At 46.2% G+C, this 19,383-nt stretch overlaps 1 long non-coding RNA gene across 2 annotated transcripts in view; it reads left to right on the top strand.

The window, feature by feature from the left end:
• LOC103351694 (uncharacterized) overlaps positions 1-19,383 on the top strand; it is a 59,258-nt gene that overhangs the window by 31,339 nt on the left and 8,536 nt on the right. The gene's annotated exons all lie outside the window — the stretch shown is intronic.

Below are 19,383 nucleotides of genomic sequence, written 5' to 3'. Positions count from 1 at the left end.
CCCATCAAATTTGGGGAAATCCTCTGAAATCTTTGTTTAAAGATCCACATGAGGTGCTGCCATATAAACCTACAAGATAAACGAACCCACCTTACAGCAGATGGGGCCTCTGCCACCTCTCATGGAAGTGGCGGAGAGGAAGGGAAACTTCTAAACACCTTGGACTTTCTAGTCAATTACATTTTACGTTTCTGATTTGCACCGGCTTTTAGTAATTCCATGCCCCTTTCAAAAACTGCAACTGCAGAAAATAGAGAAAATCTACATATAAGTTCAGGGGCAAGCGTTTGGCAGAGGGCTTAAGATGCCACCTAGGGTTCCTGTATCCCATGTCAGGGTGCCTGGGCTCGAGTCTTGGCTCCTCTGCTTCCAGTCCAGCATCCTGAAGGCACACCCAGCAAGCTAATGATGATGAGTCAGGTCACCAGGGCCCTGCCACCCAGGTGGGAGACACACTTGAGACTCCTGGCTTTGGCCTGGCCCAACTCTAACTGTAGCAGGCATTTGGGGTGTAAACCAGTGGATGGAGATCTCTCTGTGTCTGTCTGTCTGCCTCTCTCCCTCTTTGTCTTTCAAATAAATCACATGATTTTTCTAAAAAATAAAAGTTCAGGAGCCAGCACTGAGGTGCACTAGATTAAGCATCCCATGTGAGCGTCAGTGCAAGTCCTGGCTATGCAACTCCCAAGCCAGCTCCCTGCTAATGCACCTGGGAAAGCAGCAGAAGAGGGTCCTAGTGCTGGAGCCTCTGCACCCACGTGGGAGACCCTGGATGGGGTTCCAGGCTCCTGGCTTCAGTCTGGCCCAGCCCTGGCAGTTTTGGCCATTTGGAGAGAGAACAGGTAGATGGGAAATATCTCTCTCTCTCTCTCTCTCTCTCTCTCATCTTTCTTTCTGTCTTTCTCTTCTGCTATCTCTCCCACTCTCTCTTTTTAACTCCGTTTTTCAAATAAAAACAAATTTTTTAGAAAATAAAACAAAAGTTCAAATTTCCATAGGATAAAGAGCTGAGTTTTGAAGTGGTTTTTTGGAAGATATTTCCTAGCTGAGTGAATAACTGGGAAAGCTTCTGGTCACGTGGCCAAAAGGAAGTCCACGTAGCTCCATTGCTTCTTCATTTTCTATCCAGGGTGGACAGGAAACTGATCAAGGGCAGGTGACTTAAGATCTTTTGAAGAATAGCAGGAAACAATTCCAGCCACTGATTTTCAAACTTTAATGTATAATAGGACCACTTAGAGGTGCTATCAAACTGCAGACTGTCAGACTTATATATCACATGGCCCAGGAATCTGCATTTCCTGTGAGTATTTCATGCAATTGCAAAGTAGTCTGAGGAGAACCATGACAGGAAAGCTAAAATCACAGTAGGAAAAAAGTAATAATTCATTCCAGTATGAAATATTGCAAAAAACCCGTGAGTACAAAACAAATATCAAGTAAAGAATGTATCCAAGAGAAATTCTGGTTATTGGAAAGTTGAGTTCCATCCAAGCATCAGACAAGACCAAGGTTAGCTTAGCAGAAGCTGCAAATAACTGCCAAGTAGTAAAGGGCACCAAGCTCTGGTTGTAAAGGGAAGGAAAACTCAACTCTAAGTGGTTTAACAAGAATGGTCAAAAATCTCTTGGAGGGCTGGCACGGTAGCACAGCGGGTTAAGCCACTGCCTGCGAGGCTGCCATTCCATGTCAGAGAGCCAGTTCGAGTCTCCGCTTCCAATCCAGCTCCCTGTTAATATTGCTGGGAAGGCAGCAGATGATGGCCCAAGTACTTGAGTCTCTGCACTGACATGGGTGACTTGGATGGAGTCAGCCATTTGGGGAGTGAACCAGTAGGTAGAAGAACTCTCTCTCTCTCTCTCTCTCTCTCTCTCTGCCTTTCAAATAATAAATAAATATTGTTTGAAAAAATTCTCTTGGTCCATGTAAACAGAAGCTGTAGTGGTAGCACTGGTCCTCAGAGGGGCCAAAGGCCCCAGCAACATGACTTAAACTCAGCCTCTCTGTCTCTGCCTCTCAAGCATTATACTCCTGCAGCCTTGGTTCTTTAGCTTTGATCTTGGGCAAAAGATACCTTTCTGAAGTTCCAATGTGTCATATTGGATTCCAAGTCTATGAAAAAGAGACCTCGTCTTTCCTGGTTATTAAAAATAATCCCGGGATTATCTCCAATAGGACTAGTTATGGTTACATGATCACTTCAGAAGCAACTGCTCTGTCAGGGCATTAAAACCCAACATTGCCGAGCTCAGGGCCCTTTTCCCACTGTTAGATCCAGGGGCAAGGCGAGCAGACAAGAAGGCAAAGGGGAAGCCAAACCTCACTTACTGAAATATAGGGGGAACAGAGAGACTCAATTCTCAGAAAGAATCAGGGGTCAGTGTTTGGCTAAGTGGTTAGGACATCACTTATGATGCCTGCATCCCGTACCAGAGGGCTTGAGTTTACATCCCAGATCCACTCTCCATTCCAGCTTCCTGCTAATGCACACCATGGGAGGAGGCAGCGGTTGATGGCTCCTGCTCCTCCTGGCTTCAGCCTGGCCCAGTGCAGACTGTTTCAGGCATTTGGGGAGTAAACCTGTCATCTTTCAAATAGATAAAAACAATTTTAGAATAAATCAGATGTCCTTACCAGAAAAAGAGAAAATAGATATTGGATAGCAAAAGCTACAATCATCCACTACAATGGCTGTAAATGTTCTTATCTATTTAAATAATATAAAAATGCTATTGTGACCTGTCTAATTTAACCCAAGAGCACAAGAATCTCCTCTCAGGTGTGACCTCATCTGAGTGGAGCCCCACTTAATTTTTTTTTAAGATTTATTTATTTATTTGAGAGAGAGAGTGCTTCCAACTGCTTGTTTTCTCCCCAGGTGGCCACAACAGCCAGGGTTGAGACAGGCCTAAACCAAGACCCAGGAGTTTCATCCAGGTCTCTTTGGGTATCAGGGGCCCAAAGTACTTGGACCACTTTCTGCTATTCTCAGGGAGCTGGAGTAACTAGGACATGAACCACATGAACCATCACCCATATGGGATGCCAACATTGCAGGTGGTGTTTTTACTCACTTCACCAAGATTCCAGCCCCCCACCTTCATCCTGACCGTAGAAGACTCAATGTCAGATCTCAAGCGAACAATTTATTAATTCCCCATGACCTTTGTCTAGAGCATGTGGGTAAAGATTTACTGATCAGATTAAGTAAAATCGTATTGGAAATAACAACGACAACATTAACAATTATATTAGACTTTGCATTGCTCACTGTCAATCAGCATTGTATGAAATGCTTTATATGATCTGCAGATTACAGAAATGAAAACTGAGGCCAAGACAGTCAAATAGCTGTCAGTGTCCACACATCGGGTTTGTGACAGAGCCAAGACTTGAACTTAAGGGAGTCCAACTCTGAAGTTCCTGTTCTCTACATGGATTCCCGATTCAGTTCATCCCTGAATTAGGGGGAGATGTATGGCTCAGATCACCTTCTTTAGTTTTTCTGACTCTGAGAAAGATATGTTGTGCATCTTATGGGTGAACAGAGAGCCCAGAAGAGCTCACATTGCTAAGGGAGTGTGGGTAGTGGAGGATGTTCAAGCCACGTAATCAAGGGCCAGGAGAGAGGCAAGGGATAGGGAAGCAGAGTGGAGGCCTCAGTGGGATACGAGATGGGATGTTTTATTACAGAAGTCGAAGGAAGTAGCTCTTTCCAGAAAAAAATGGCTGAGTCTTGAACGATGAGGAAGTCAAGTTGTGTGGGTGTCCCTTAGTGTCCACTGGCAATTTCTCCATGGCCCCTGTGGCTGCCCAAAGTTGCAGATGCTCAAGTCCCTGGTATGTAATGACAAGGTATTTTCATGTAACCTATGCATATCCTCCCATTTACATTAAATCATCTTTAAAAAAATTTCTTTTTATTTATTTGAAAGGCAGAGTTATAGAGAGAGAGAGGGAGAGACAGAGTGTGAGAGATCTTTCATCCACTAGTTCACTCCCCAAATGGCTACAATGGCCAGGGCTAGGCCAGGCCAAAGCCAGGAACCAGGAGCTTCTCCTGGGTCTCCAACACAGGTGCAGGGGCCCAAGCACCCAGGCCATCTTCCCTTACTTTCCCTAGCACTTTAGCCAGGAGTTGGATAGGAAGTAGAGCACCTGGGTTTTGAACTGGTGCTCATAAGGGATGCTGGCATCACAGGTGGAGGCTTTACTTGTTATGTCACAACACTGGCCCCTAAATTATATGTAGAGGGGCAGATATTTAGCCTAGCAGTTAAGATACTGGTTAAGATGCCTGCATCCCAGGGCTGGTGTTGTGACTTAGCGAATTAAGCTGCCACCAGCACCGCCAGCATCCCAAATAGACGCTGGATCGAGTCCCAGCTGTTCCACTTCTGATCCAGCTCCCTGCTAATGTGTCTGGGAAAGCAGCAGAAGATGATCCGAGTGCTTGGGCCCCTGTACCCACATGGGAGACCCAAAAGAAGCTCCTGGCTCCTGACTTCATCCTGGCCCAGCCCTAGCTGTTGTAGTCATTTGGGAGTGAACCAGCAAATGGAAGAACTGTGTGTGTGTGTGTATGTGTGTATTTCTCCCTCTCTCTGTGTAGCTCTTTCAGATAAATAAATGAATATATTTTTTAAAAAGTCTGCATCCCGTATCAGAGTTCAATCCCTGACTGTAGCTGTTGTGCTCAAGTAGTTGGGTTTCTGCCAGCCGCATGGAAGACCTATGTTGAGTTCCTGGCTCCCAACTTCAGCCCTGGCCCAGTGTCAGCTGTTTTGGGCATTTTGGGAAGTGAACTTGTACTTGGGGGCATTCTCTTCTCTCCTCCTTCTCACACTTCTCCCTCCCTCCCTCTCTCTTTCTCTTTCTGCCTCCCTATCTCTCTGCCTTGCAAGTGAATAGGGGAATTTAAATCATCTCTAGATTATTTGTAATACCCTAATACAACAGTTTAGGGAGTAACGATGGGATGGGGAGTCTGTCCATGTTCGGCACTGATGCACTTGTTCTTTGAACATTTCTGAACATGGTGCTTGAGCCCACAGATGTGGAACCCACAAGCAAACAGGGCTGGCTACTCACTACTCATTGCAGTGGAAGTGACAATCAGTGCTTGGGAGACTACTGTGGGTCCTTACCATGGTTCTCTTGTGGTAGGAACGTGGGGAAATTTTGCCAAAGGGATTCTGTTTATAAAAATGTTTGCTGAAGTTGATGGAGTCATGCTATCCTCCAGGGAAGAGACAGTAACTCAAATGAGGAATTTTCTTGGCAAAGACTACACAGAAAGAGACAACGAACAAGTTAGCTTATAAACGGTTGGATTATGAGTGGGCTTTACATTTTTCTTATCTCTATATTTTTTTCATTTTGGGGATTATCTCTATTTCTTATTTTTCTTACAGTCAACTTGTTCAGTATTTAAATATTTTTAAAGGCAACTTTTAAAAGCAGGGGGCGGAGGGACTTGTTTTATTAAGTATTCGGAAAGTGGATTTGGAGGACATCACCAGTAAATGAGTTCTGTTTACCAGCGTCACTTGAAGGAAATTGGATTTAAAAAGTAACTGGAGTCATTCTTAGCTTTAGAAGATCACAGAATGATGCTCCTAATGCATTTAAAATATCCTCCAACATAAAAGTGCGCCTGCATTCTTGTATGTTAGGAACATCTCTATTATACACAGCCCCGGGCCAGTTCTGCAGGACCCTGCCCTACAGCTGCTGAAGGCGTTAGACCACACTGAATACATCCCCATGTCACTCACTAATCACAAGGGACCCACGTGCACTTGAAAGAGCAATTGCAGTAAACCCTCAAAAAAGGGTGGAGTGGTGGTTCCCAGGGGCCAGCCTAGGGGCTGGGGAACAAGCAGGTACTGGTTGTGGAGTACAAAGCCTCAGTTTGATGGGAGGAATCCATTCTGCAGATCCATTATACAACATGGTGAAGGTAGTTGCCCATCATGTATTGTATGGTCAAATATGGCCAAGGCAGGGACTGGCATTGTAGCACAGCAGGTTAAGCTACCGCCTGCATCCCATATGAGCACTGGTTCAAGTCCCTGTTGCTTCACTTCTGATCCAGCTCCCTGCTAACGCACCTGGGAAAGCAGCAGCAGATGACTCAAGTGCTTGGGCCCTGCCCTCCATGTGGGAGACTGGTTGGAATTCTCAGCTCCTGACTGCAGCCTGAACCAGCCCTGGCCTTTGCAGACGCAAGATCTCTCTCTTTTTCTGCCTGTCTTTCTCTCTCTCTGTCACTGTGCCTTTCAAATAAATAAACAATCTTTTAAAAATTTTGAAAAATGAATAAACCCTCAACAGGCTAAAGCCTTTATATAGTATATTAAGTCCTGGTTATTCCTTCAAGAAAATTGTGGGGTTTTTTAACTGATTTTTTTAAAATTGTAAGATTTGATAATTTTTCCCCAACAAACCTTACTCCTTTGAAGGGAGTCCCCTCTTGCTGTAAACATTCGCTTACACAGCCTGGTGACTGGTGGACGAGCCCAGCAGCAGGTGTCACGCTACTTCCCAGTGTTCTTCCACAGCACCAGCCCTGCGAGGCCCTTGACAGTGTCTTTGGCTGAAGCTTTAACAAATAGGTGAGTAAAATATGTAATCCCTACATTACAGAGGAGGAAATGGAAGCTTTAAGAGATTAAGCAATTTGCTAAGGCCACTTGTCTCCTAAGCAGGAGCCAAGAGTCAAATCTAATTCTTCCATATTTTAGAACCTATACTCTGGACTTTATTGATGCTGTACTGCTGGTAGGTACCCATAGTAGTCATTCATTCATTCATTCGTTCAGCAAATAATCACTGAGTACCTACTGTGTGCCTGGCACTATCATCCACTGGTTCACTCCCCAAGTGGCCTCAATGGTCAGGGTTGAGCCAGGCTGAAGCCAGGAGCCAAGGGTTCTGTTCAGGTTTCCCACATGGGCACAGGGGCCCAAGCACTTGGGCCATCTTCTGCTGCCTTTCCCAGGCCATTAGCAGGAAGCTGGATCAGAAGTTTAGCAGCCAGGACTCGAACCTGTGCCCATCTGGGACACCTGCAATGTAGGCAGCGGCTTTACCAGCTACGCCAGAATGCCAGCCCCTGGCACTATTCTAAGCAGTGTAGAGTCACATCCTTTGGACCACTGAGTAAGCTGGCAGGGAGACAGTAAAGCAGTCAATACACTGCTAACTACAGAATTATGAATGGCGAGACTCGCTATGAAGGAGGAAGGGTACTGGACACAGAGCAACAGTGAGCGTCCCTGGGCCAGGGATGAGGACGCCTCCCACCAGCTGGTGATGTTTAACAAAACCAAGGTGGAACAGCTTCGGCTACAGACACTGAGGGAGAAAATCATGCCTGAACTGAGGTGCAACTTTGTGGCCAGCTGTGAGTAGCTGCCCCTTTGGCGAGGTAGTCACCATTCTTGATGAGTTGTCAGCTCTTTCCTGATGGATTCCAGTGCATTCCAGAGACCTTTCTAGAACATTTCCTGTGCCAAGTAGAGCTGCTGTCTGCCCTTCCCGCCCCACCCCCACCCTCCTCCACCCACTGAGCCCTGGCAGCTGGGCTGCGTGGACTGCATCCATGGGATCAGCATCAGGCCAGGGAGAAGACCCCAACAGGACAAGGGAGGACCAGAGCAGGAGGGGAGCCGGGCGGGGGGCTCTGTGGCTCTCTCCCTGCACAGCTGCTGAGGGCTGGCCACACCCCCACTGCACTAAACGTGCAGCTTTTTATTTTTTCTTTTGTTTTAAGATGTATTTATTTATTTGAAAGTCAGAGTTACACAGAGAGGAGAGGGAGAGAGAGAGAGAGAGAGAAAGAGAGAGAGAGAGAGGTCTTCCATCCACTGGTTCACTCCCCAGGTGGCCGTAACAGCCGGAGCTGAGCTTCGTCAATCCGAAGCCAGGTGCTAGGAGCTTCTTCCGGGTCTCCCACGTGGATGCAGGGGCCCAAGGCCTTGGGCTATCTTCTACTGCTTTCCCAGGCCATAGCAGAGAGCTGGATAGGAAGTGGAGCAGCCGGGTCTAGAACAGGCACCCATATGGGATGCCGGCACTTCAGGCCAGGGTGTTAACCCACTGTGCCACAGCGCCGGCCCCAACACACAGTTTTTTCTCAACTCACATTTACCATCAACTTTTTGAAGACCCCTTGCATGTATCGTTTGCAGAAACTTTTGCACCAAAGAAACTTGTCTTGGAATCCCTCACACTTTGTGAAGTCCTTTCCTACGATGGCTCTCCCTCCATACAACCCTCTGCTGGGTTCACGTAGCTTCCAGCCATCTCTCTTTCATTCCCTTCACCCCGGACGTTCTTCCAAGTCGCCTGCTGAAAGAGGTACAACTGCAAACAAGCTGTTGTGTAGCCAGTGCTAAAGAAAGCAAGCAAAACACACAGACATTCCTACTGCACTAACTTAACCAAGTTTAAAAAAAATTTTTCCCTTCATAAAGTTGCCAAGAATCTGAAGACACGTGACACTGATTTCTAGAATGCCTGAGCCAGGCGGTGTTACAGCCCTCTCCGGATTTCAGAAATGAGAAGCATTCCTCGTGTCAGTTCTTCAGGGAGCTGGTTCTAGAGGGCGTGGCTCCCTCTGTTTTTGGAGCTCTAGTGTTGGAGAGAGGGCAGATCTCGTGGGAAAAATCTTTGGGTTCTTCTAGGATTTTAAGAGGGTTCACTCAGGGGCCCAAAGAACCCTGAAGGGTTTGAGGAATAACAGCCACTGAGGTGGCCAGAGACTTGGAAGCATAAACGAGGCCTGCAAGATGACAATAGGGTGCGTTCCTTTGAACATGGAAGAGCCGGAGAGCCATCTGGTGGGATCCAGCATGGCTTTTCAGCTCCGTGCACTTCTAGGGAAAACCTGCCCTTTGGCCTCCTCTTCCACCCCCGTCTCTCGTATCTCCTGGCCACAGAAAGGGAAGGCTGTTTAACACTGGCAGAAAATTTCTTCTCTTCCTTCCGTTCCTCCCTTTGTTTACTCTTTCTTTTAAACTTTATTTATTTATAAGGCAGAGTGACAGAGAGACAGAGACAGAGTTTCATCCTTTGTTTCTCTCCCCAAGTGGCCGCAACCGCCTAGACAGGACCAGGCCGAAGTCAGGAGCCAGGAGACCCATCCGGGTCTCCTGCATCGGGGGCAGGGGCCCCCATTCCTTCACTGAGTGGCCCTTCTATCTGAGATGTGTTGGGGTATAGAAGCCGGGCAATGCGTTAGGCACCGAGGACAAAGTGTGAACAGGACCGGATGGCTTTATAGAGCTGAGTGTCTACCCAGAACTGCAAACCATAAACAAATAATTTCAGGGTGCTGCGTGTCTGAAAGGTGGAACTTTGCTTTTGTTTGTTTGCTTTGGAGGGAAACAATGTGGGTACAACTCCAAGGCCTCTGGGTTTCCCTAAAGGTCATGGAGAGGCAGCAGAAGGATTTGCATGCTCCAAGAATGAGAAACGGGAGGGTGGGGGAAGGGGGAAATGTCCCATTATGGAAACTGTCCCTTCAAAAGGACACAGCCCACCACCACCCAGTCCCTTGCCCATCAGTCAGGGAGAGGGGGATCAAGTGGGCGGAGGACTTGGGGCCCTGCCTTCCAAGGGCTAGAAGGTGCAAAGAGGGAAAACAGGATGGCAGTGACCTGTGGGGAGCAATTCGGACTAGACTGAGTTACTGGAATTAAGACTTATTCTATGCATCTGCTCTCCCACAATATGGCGCTGGGAGAGAAGAAAACAGCTTCCGCACAGCTGCCTCCAGTTCAACCAATAAACTGTAGGACTTGCTACTGATTGGAGGAGAGCAGCGTACTCGGCGTGTGGGCAGCCGAGTTGGGATTGGCGGAGGAGGACTATAAAGGAGGAGAGAGACGGCATGCACGAGGAACATCTAAGGGGAACATCTAAGGAGAACGCCTGTGCAGCCCCCGAGAAAGCCGGCCGGCGGTGTGCCGCTCCCCTGCGGAAGTGGGGAATGTGGCAGGGGGAACTGCCCTTCCACGGAGGTGGAAGGGATAGTAGCCAACCCGGGAAGAACCAGCAGCAAACCCGGGGAGGGCCGAGCAGACGAAAGAACAGCGCAGGGTCCTGTGTCGTTCCTCCACGAAGACGGGGAGCGACAGTGACCATTTTCCTATGTTGTCGTGTTGCCACGTTGCTGCTGTGGGTCAGCCTGCTTCACGCAGGGCCACTTGCATGCTCTATGGGAGGCAGCATCAGTGCAGGAGAGGCCTGCCCGGAGGACCACAGCCTGCAGCATTAGTCTGATCGTACAGCCCTAAAGGAGTTTTCCGGGTGTTGCGTTTCATGTGCACTGTAAGTACACACACACACAATGTGTTCTGTCTAGAGGGTGAGCTAGCCTGATTTAAAAAAAAAAAAAAGATTTATTTATTTGAAAGTCAGAGGTACAGAGAGAGAGAGAGAGAGAGGTCTTCCATCTGCTAGTTCACTCTACAAAATGGCCATAATGGCCTGGGCTGGGCCAGGCCAAAGCCAGGAGCCAGGAGCTTCTTCTGAATCTCCCATGTGGGTGCAGGGGCTCAAGCACTTGGGCCGTCCTCCGCTGCTTTCCCAGACACATTAGCAGGGAGCTGGATCAGAAGTAGAGCAGCTGGGACTCAGAGCAGTGCCCATGATGGATGCTGGTGCCACAGGCGGAGGCTTAACCTGCTGCACCACAGCGCCGGCCCCAGAAGAAAGGCTTCTCTGAACGGGAATCGAACCACGTCCGCAGCAGTGAGAGCACCGATCCCTCACAGCTAGATGGCCGGGAAGGGTCATCTCCTCATCCTTCACAGTTCTCTAGCGCCTCTCTTCCTGGTAAAACCATTACCAGGTGTTTTTGGTGAGCATATACCTTTGTCCTTTGTACAAAGCCATTCTTTAAAACATTATTTTCCAGTTCACTCCCTTTCTAATCATGTAAGAAAGGACTTCAAAAAATTCATGGAACACGGGATTAAACCGTAGTTTATTTTGTTGCCAAAAGTTTTGAAAACCATGCATAGACGGGGTCTTTAAAAGTTCTTAGAAAATATGTCTGATGAAAAACTGCTTATGGACTTAAAAACCTGTGTTAGCATAAAAGCTCCTCTTCCCATCTCGTTCCCAGGAACTTCTTGAAGTAGCCTTGTCTCTGCCGCTGATCCTGAACACAGTTAATTCTAGGGCTGCCTGCAGATCGTGCCATGGGTGTTTTATAACTGTTACGACTTATTTCTCAAATCATCCGGGATGTTTCCCCTGTAGTAACTTACCCTTCGAGAAAGTCTCTAGCTGCTACCCACGCACCACATGAGTCACAACAGAGTATGATTCAGAGGCAGTGAAACCTTTAAGAGTAAAACTGTTATTAGCAGAAAGGATGAGCTCTGGAGTGACTAAGGAGGGTTCAATTCAACTTGGGGTTGAAAACAGTAAAATACTTCTTAGGTACTTTTAAAAAATAATTGCCTTTAATGTTTAAGCAACTTGATGCCTTTATAGTTTAAATTTTCATTTATTTGAAAGACAGAGAGAAAGATACAGAGATCTTCCATCCACTGGTTCACTCCTCAAGTGCCCACAACAACCAGAGCTGGGCCAGGCTGAGACCCTGAACTCAATCCAGGTCTCCCACATCACTGGCAGCAACTCACGTACTTCAGCCATGCCTCCCCAGGTACGTCTTAGCAAGAACCTGAAATCAGAAGAGGACCCGAGGCTCAAGACCAGGCACCCTGATATGAGATGCAGGCATCCCAAGCGATGTCTTAACTACTGTGCCAAGCAGCCACCCCAGACACTTTTAAAACAAAACCGTTTTATTAATGTCTGGGTGACAGCGGCACTTTCGTAGATCTGGACAGTTTGCTAGCACCTGCCAACAAGTTCACTGTCCTATTTTTTTTTTTAATCTTAATGCAATTCACAGAATACAGTTGCTTATAAAATTCTCACCTAGATCTCCATGAATCAGCCTTGTTCGGATGCCTGTTGACATAAGACAGATGACTCCAGGGCTGGAAACTCAGGCAGGGCTGGTTGGCTGGTCCTCAATAGGCGTCTCTGTAGTAGATGCCACACAGTAACTACTGGGACTCCCCTCCTCAGATGGGTGAACTGGACTGCACCGACAGGATGGCCCACACTGCTGCTGGGAGTTGAGCTCGCTGTCCATCACAGGCTCACCTGGGGCCACTGACCAGAGCACCTACACTTGGCCTCTCCAGCAGGGAGTCCGGTGTCTTATATGGCAACTGGCTTCCCCCAGGGGCCAACATTCCAACCAAAGGAAGTGGGCTGGCCTTGCCCAACCTTGCTTCAGAGGCTAAAGGCTGACAGTGACGGCTGAAGCAATCACAGGCCCTCCCACACGCAAAGGGAAGGGGCAAAGACCTCACAGATCATTGGTAGCCATCGGAACAGAACTTGGGCAGCCTTTAGCACTCTCTGCCTCATCAAGCTCAGGTTTGACTCTCTTAGCAGCTGGACATCTACCTAGCAGGCTCTGCAACTTCGCAGTTCCTCTGTCTTCACCCCTTTTCTGTTGCTGGAACAGAACAGTTAAGACTTGGTCATTTATAAAGAATAGAGGGCTCTTGGATCGTCATTCTCGTGACTTGAAAACCCAAGGGGGCTGGCACCGCGGCTCAATAGGCTAATTCTCCACCTGCGGCGCTGGCATCCCAGGTTCTAGTCCCGGTTGGGGCGCCGGATTCTGTCCCGGTTGCTCTTCTTCCATTCCAGCTCTCTGCTGTGGCCCAGGAAGGCAGTGGAGGATGGCCCAAGTGCTTGGGCCCTGCATCCGCATGGGAGACCAGGAGGAAGCACCTGGCTCCTGACTTCAGATCAGCACAGCGCCCCAGCAATAGCAGCCATGTGGGGGGTGAACCAACAGAAGGAAGACCTTTCTCACCTGTCTCTCTCTCTCACTAACTCTGCCTGTCAAAACAAACAAACAAACAAAAAAAAAAAAAAAAAAAAAAAAAAAAAAAACAAAAAAACCCAAGGGTATGACGTTGGCATTGGCTGGGAAACCTGTGAGGCCTTCTTGCTGCCTGGTAACACAGCAGTGGGCATCCGTGTGGCCAGACACAGCAAACGTGCTAGCTCAGGGCTCTCTTCCTTTTCTTATAAAGCTATTAATGCAATCTTGGGGCCTCATGACCTTGCCTTATCCTAATTCCCTCCCCTAAGGACCCAGTTCCAAGTATCCTTAACACATGAACTTGGTGTTAAGTTTTGAACACATGAACTTTCAGGAGACACTCTCCAAGTAAAACAACCACATTGTCATACTTTTCTTCCTTTTCCTTCTAATGACAAATCATCTTGGATATCTCTTCTCCCCTTTTAAGCTCTTTCCAGCTGATTTGGTTCTAGTCACTGAATAGATTACCATTTGCAGGTAGAATGTCTGTCATAAAATTTTATTTTTATATTTCTTACAAAGTAGAGATTTTAATATAATAGCTCGTTCTTTGAAAGATCTTTCCCATGAGTACATTACACGTGAGTCTTATTCTAATACACATCATGTCAGGGAAGTTTTTGTGGTTTTCACCTTGATGGCATGCAACTCTTTTCAGCAATACAATGAAATTCCTTCACAACAAAAATACACGGACAGCCCTTTGCAAACAATGGTCATGGTCTGAGCTCATCTTAAAAGAGGCAATCTACTGGGAGTTAATGTTCAATGCCTGAGAAATTGTATTCTGTCTAACATTTAAAAGAAATGAGCCTTTTATACACCATTAATGAACTTGCTGAGAAAGAAATTTGAAGAGCAACCCCATTCACTGCTATTGCAAAACCCTGGAATAAATTTAACAAAGGATGTGAAACACCTCTACAATGAAAAGTATAAAACACTAATGAAAGAAAAAGAAGATCTCAAAAAAGTGGAAAGATATCCCAGGCCCAGGGATTGGCAGAATTAATATTAAAAAGTCTGTGGGGCCGGCGCCGTGGCTCACTTGGTTAATCCTCCGCCTGTGGTGCCAGCATCCCATATGGGCACCAGGTTCTAGTCCCGATTGTTCCTATTCCAGTTGAGCTTTCTGCTGTGGCCCAGAAGGGCAGTGGAGGATGGCCCAGGTGCTTGGGCCCTGCACCCGCATGGGAGACCAGGAGGAAGCACCTGGCTCCTGGCTTCGGATTGGTGCAGCACCAGCTGTAGCGGCCATTTGGGGGGTGAACCAATGGAAGGAAGATCTTTCTCTCTGTCTCTGTCTCTCTCTCTCTCTCACACTGTTTATAAATCTACCTGTCAAATAAAAAAAAAAAAGTCCATGCTACCCAAAGTGGTTTATAGATTCAGTGCAATCTCCATCAACATACCAGTGACATTCTTCACAGAACTAGAAAAAACAATCTTAAAATTCATGTGGAAGCACAAAAGCCCCAGAATCACCAAAACAATCTAGAACAAAAAGAGAAAACTAGAGGCATCACAATACTGATTTCAAAATACTACAGAGCTCTGCTAACCAAAACAGCACAGCACTGCATAGAGACAGGCACACAGAGCAGTGGGATAGAAAAGCAAGCCCAGACTTGTTTATGTGCCTGCTAACACTAACCGATAGAATAAATAAAGGGGAGAGTGATCCAACATGGGAAGTGAGACACTCAGCAGACTCATAGAATGGCAGATGTCCTAAACAGCACTCTGGCCTCAGAATCAGCCCTAAAGGCACTCGGATCTGGCTGAAAAGCCCATGAGAGTATTTCAGGCATGGAAAGCCAAGACACTCTGGCAAAAGATCTCTGTGAGTGAGATCCCAGTGGAAAGAACAGGTCTTCAAAGAAGGAGGTACCTTTCTCTGAAGGGAAGAGAGAACCTCCACTTTGACTATGACCTTGTCTAAACAAGATAAGAATCGGAGAACTCAGAGGGCTTCCATAGCCTTGGAAACTCATGACTGGAGCATAGGGAGATTACTGATGCCATAGACAGGAGTGTCAATTGGTAAAGTCAACAACAGGAGTCACTGTGCACTTACTCCTCATGTAGGATCTCTGTCCTTAATGTGCTGTGCATTGAGATTTAATGCTATAACGAGTACTCAAACAATATATTTCACTTTGTGTTTCTATGGGGGTGCAAACTGTTGAAATCTTTACTTAATGTATACTAAACTGATCCTCTGTAAAAAAAAAAAAAAAAAAAAAAAAAGAAAGAAAGAAATTATCAACTCCCAACTTGACTCTCACTGGGATTAAACATGACAATAGGTCTGATCTGGTTTCATCATCATTTAAAAAAAAAAATCATCTATTATTTTTCACTTTATGTTTCTGTGTGGGAGCAAACTGTTGAAATCCTTACTTAATGTGTACTAAGCTGATCTTCTGTATATTAAGATAATCGAAAATGAATCTTGATGTGAATGGAAGGGGAGAGGGAGTGGGAAAGGGGAGGGTTGTGGGTGGGAGGGACGGTATGGGGGGGAAGCCATTGTAATCCATAAATCGTACTTTGGAAATTTATATTCATTAAATAAAAGTTAAAAAAAAAATAAAAAAAAAAGAAAAGCAAGCCCAGAAATGAATCCATGCATCGACAGCCAATCAGTTCTCAAGAAAGGTGCCAAGAACATCCAGTAGAGAAAGGACAGTCTCTTCAATAAATGATGCTGGGAAGACTGGATAGCCCCATGCCAAAGACTGAAATTTCACCTCTACTTCTCACCCTATATAAAAGTCAACTCAAAATGGATCAAAGATCTAAATGTAAGAGATGAAACTACTAGAAAACAATAGAGGAAACTCTTCAAGACATTGGTTTGGACAATTTTTTTAAAGACTTCAAAAGCACAGGCAACAAAAGCAAAAATAGACAAATGGGATTTTGCCAAACAATAAACAGAATGAAAAAAAAAATAACCCTACAGAGTGGGAGAAAATATCGGCAAACTGTTCCTCTGACACAGTATTAACATCCTGAATATGTAAGGAAATCAAAAAACTCAATTATAGAAAAATGAACAATCCAGTTAAGAAACAGGCATTTCTCCAAAGAAGAAATACAATGACCAATAAATATACAAAAAGTGTGCTCACCAGCGAAATGCAAATCAAAATGACAGGGAGGTATCGTCTCACTCCAGTTAGAATGGTTATAATCACAAAGAGATAAAACAACAAATTTTGGAGAGGACATGAAGAAAAATCCTTATACACTGTTGGGAGAATGCAAATTAGTACAGCCATTATGGAGAACAGTATGGGTGTCCCTCAAAAACTAAACATTAAATCTCCCATATGATTCAGCTACCCCACTTCTGGGTGCCAATCTGCAGGAAATGAAACCATCCTAGGAGGATGAACTGCATTCCCATGTTCACTGCAGCCAAGATGTATCATCAACCGAGGTGCCCACAGGTGGCTGAATGAGGAAGGTTCCACGCAACGGGATGTCATTGTCACTAAAGAGAATGAAATCCTACTGCCGCATAGCACAGTGGATTAAGTTGCTGTCTGGGATGCCTGCATCCCATATCAGAGTGCTGGTTTGAGACCCGGCTGCTCCACTTCCAATCCAGCTCCCTGCTAATGCGCCTGGGAAAGCAGTGGAAGATGGCCCAAGTGCTTGGGTCCCTGAAACCCATGGAGGAGACCCAGAAGAAGCTCCTGGCCCCTTGCTTTGGCCTAGCCCAGTCACAGCCATTGAGGCCGTTTGGGGAGTGAATCAGCAGATAGAAAATCTCACTTCCCTTTTCTGTCATTCTGCCTTTCAAATAAATAAATAGATCTTTTAATAAACAGAATGAAATCCTGACATTTGCAGCAAAATGGTTGGGACCGGAGATCATTTTGGTCAGTGAACTAATCCAGACCCAGAAAGGCAAACGCTGTGTGTTCTCTCTCCTAGGGGGAAGTTTCTCCGTTGGTCAGGACTTGGGACAGCAGTGACTAGAGGCTAGGAAGGGTCGGGCAGGGAGACTGAGGGAGGTTGGATGGGAGGCACCAACACAGAACCAGACTGAAGTGAACAGTTTTTTATTACTATGCATTTTTCATGAACATTTTAAAGACCCTCCTAGTATGCTAATTTCAGAATATTTTGCACCAAAATAAACTTATCTGTTAATCTCATTTTCCCAGAAACTTTCTGAAGCATACAATGACGTAGAATAAGGAAATCATGCCTGTATGGCTAAAGATTGCGGGATGGCCAGGAGGTCAAAGTTCTGAACCAGAAAGCCATGCCTCAAACCCTGAAAGAACCTCAGCTGTAGAGCACTCAGTCCTCCCTGGGACTCCACCCACAGACTCTGAGGGTGAAGACCTGTCGGGCTTTCTGGTCTACCTCTGCGAATGAGGTCTTCAGTTTCTCCTGCTGAGCCCTTGGCTACAGCACTGGACTGGCACACAGCAGGTGCTGTTTTGTAAGACCTTCGGGTTCTTGGCCTGGTGAGACACAGCACAAGGACACTGGAATGGCCCAAAGGCAGAATGCTTTGTACACTCGGAGCCATAGAAAGGGTTACATCCACAAATGGGGGAATAGCTACCTGAGCTTATACAAGAGTGCTGCAAAAAGTCCATGGAAAAAGTGAAATTAATAAGTTTATTTTGGTGCAAAAAAAAAGGAAATCTATACTTTTTTTCATAATATTCATTTTTTTAAGTTTTTCATAATATTCATTGCCATGAAGTTTTTGCATGGATTTCAAAGGTTTTGCAGCAAAATAAACTTAGCTTTTCATTCCATTTCCCACAAATTGTTTGGGTAGGGGTTATCCAGGTTCCCAGGGCTCCCTGCAGATTAACTAATTTAAATAATTTTGCAAGTTCTAGGGCATAGACCTGACCCCAACTGTCTGTGCCTGGCCCCCAAATCCCCAGGTATCCTGACAGGTGCTCGGTGGTGCTGGGGCTGAGAGCAGAGTAAGGGAAGCTTGTTGGTGTGGACTTAATCACTCCATCTAAAAGGGGAATGGATCAACCTCTAGCTGGGCCTCCAAACTGGATCAGCACAGCGTTATAAAAAAAAATGCATTACAATTGCTTATAAATATTCACTGAGTCATCACACTGATTTACAAAACCTAAAATTCCTTTACCAGAGCTTATTTGGATTACAATTAGGAAGAATAAAATGTAAATGCCCCCAGCAGGTGGCATGGGGTGATCACATCCCACAGTGGAGTGCACAGGATCCAGCCTAGCCTCTGCTTCTGATCCAGCTTCCTGCTAATGCACGTCCTGGCAGGGTAGCAGTGATGGCTCAAGTACTTGGAAACCGGCCATCCACGTGGGAGACCCAGAGGCAGTTCCTGGCTCCCAGTTCTGGCCTGGCCCAGCCCTGACTGTTGTGAGCATTTGGGAAATAAATGGAAAATTCTCTCTCTCTCTCTCTCTCTCTGTCTCTCATAGTTCTGCCTTTCAAATAAATGAAAATAAATAAATAACCTTTAAAAATGTAAGAAGCGCAGGAAGAAGCTTTTGGCTATGTCAGCCCAAGTAAAGTTTCTTTGTTACTTTGCCAGGCCCAACCCTGGTCGGAGGAAGGGCAGTTCAGGGGCACAGCTTTATCCACTGATAAAGTGATAAACCACTTCATAGAACAAGTCCTGCTGTGGACTCTTCGGGAAGCAGAGTCAGATAAGCCAAGAAGCAAAAATAAACAGATTTTGTCTTTCATTGATTCCATTAATCCTCTCGAAATACCCTGCAAGACGTTAACTGGAACCTCGGGTTAACTGCTTTTCTCCTGGGCAGAAATCCTTCCCATTGCTATCGTACAAGAATTGTGTGTCATGCTAACTTCTACTCTTTTTTAAAAAAAAAGATTTACTTATTTATTTATTTGAAAGGCACAGAGGCAGAGAGAGAGACAGAGACAGAGAGAAATCTTCCATCCATTGGTTCACTCCCCAGTTGGCCACAAAAGCCAGAGCTGGGCCAGTCCAAAGCCAGGAGCCAGGAGCTTCCTCCAGGTCTCCCACATGCATACAGGGGCCCAAGGACTTGGGCCATCTTCTACTGCTTTCCCAGGCCATAGCAGAGAGCTGGATCAGAAGTGGAGCAGCCAGGACTCGAATTGGCACCCATCTGGGATGCTGGCACTGCAGGCAGAGGCTTTACCCGCTACGCCACAGCACTGCCCCCCACTAACTTCTACTCTTGCAGGTCTGTACATGGGAATTCAAACACAGGTAGAGACCACCAGGAAACCAGGTCACCCCCACCCAGGGCAGGCCTGTTAGATGAACAGCATCCAGCCCCTTATTGAAAGAACATCCAGGACTCCCCTCAGCCAGCTTCTACATTTTGGAAAACCGTATCTTTTAAAAGCGCCGTCCAGAGCGCAGGGACTCAAACACACATATGTATATCAATATGCAGAGCCACATTCTTCAGAGT

This window comes from Oryctolagus cuniculus, chromosome 20 (genome assembly GCF_051225735.1).
Source record: "Oryctolagus cuniculus isolate XC-2025 breed Fujian yellow rabbit chromosome 20, ASM5122573v1, whole genome shotgun sequence".
In the NCBI taxonomy this organism is placed as follows: Eukaryota; Metazoa; Chordata; class Mammalia; order Lagomorpha; family Leporidae; genus Oryctolagus; species Oryctolagus cuniculus.
Note: the sequence above shows the minus strand (reverse complement) of the source record. Positions and strands in the feature narration are given on the sequence as shown.